Consider the following 1,758-nt stretch of genomic DNA (forward strand, 5'->3'; position numbering starts at 1 on the left):
ATATATATATATATATATATATATATATATATATACATATATATTTGTGTGTGTGTGGGTGTGTATATACATATAATACATACATACATACATATATATATATATATATATATATATATATATATATATATATATATATATGTCATAAAAAATATGCTTAGTAAGTAGCGGGATGATGCGACTTCGACCTGTTATGCTGACGTCAACTGAAAGGGATGAGAAGGCCAGAACCGACGACCTTCTCATTACAGAACCAGCGCTTTACCACTTCCTTATGTTTTATATATATATATATATATATATATATATATATATATATATTTATATATATATATATATATATATATATATATATATATATATATGTATATATATATATATATATATATATATATATATATATATATATATATATATATATATATATATATATATATATATATATATATATATGATCTGTTATAGCGCTACATAGGTGAGAATATGTGCCCTATAACAGATTATAAATATATATATATATATATATATATATATATATATATATATATATATATATATATATATATGTATATATATGTATATATGTATATATATATATACATATATATATATATATATATATATATATATATATATATATATATATATATATATATATACACATATATTTATATATGATCTGTTATAGCGCTACATAAGTGAGAATATGTGTATATAAATGAATGTATGAGTATATGTATATATGTATTTACATAAACATAATTACATAAATGTATTTATACATATATATACGTATATATATATATATATATATATATATATATATATATATATATATATATATATATATATACATATATATATATGTGTGTGTGTGTGTGTGTTTGTGCGTGTGTGTGTGTGTGTGTTTATATATCTTTTATATAATTCCATATTTATATCGTATATATATATATATATATATATATATATATATATATATATATATATATATATATATATATATATATATATATATAACACACACACACACATATATATATATATATATATATATATATATATATATATATAGAGAGAGAGAGAGAGAGAGAGAGAGAGAGAGAGAGAGAGAGAGAGAGAGAGAGGATAGGTGAGTGACAATAATTTTTCACAATTTCGAGATAGAGGTGATCTGCTGTGGTATATAAAACTCAACATTAGACAATACATACGTGGAGCTTTTAACTAAAATAAGTGCCAGAAAGTACCAACTAGGAATACTTGGTTATATTTATGTGTTTAAAAAGTTCAGAAAGTCCCATTGGTCGTTGAGAGTGCCACAATAGATGGAAATAGCGTCATGAAAAATAATTAATCCCCCTCCCCCAGAAAAAGTCCTCAGAAAATGAATATTAGAAATGAACCAACATCACCTGTCCCCATACACACAGGAAGCCGAGTAACAGTTGCACGGGTAAGACTGTTTATCATCAAGATTTGCTAAAAAAAACAGCCAAACCACCAGTAAGTGCATCGCATCACATCACAAAATCAGGTAGTTTTAAACCTATACCATAAAGCGATAAGTATAATCAACCACGCGACTAGACAGAAGATCCACCAGATGAAATATGTATTAACGAAATCTAACTCAAGCGATGGCATCTGAAACGAACGCCAACCGCTGACCCCCCGACCCGTGGCCGCGGTCGGACGAGGGCGCACGCCGGCTTTGCAACCGCTAAAGAATGCGACAGATAAATCGGAAAAATTGCC

This window comes from Penaeus chinensis, unplaced genomic scaffold (assembly GCF_019202785.1).
Source record: "Penaeus chinensis breed Huanghai No. 1 unplaced genomic scaffold, ASM1920278v2 CTG_1210, whole genome shotgun sequence".
Classification (NCBI taxonomy): domain Eukaryota; kingdom Metazoa; phylum Arthropoda; class Malacostraca; order Decapoda; family Penaeidae; genus Penaeus; species Penaeus chinensis.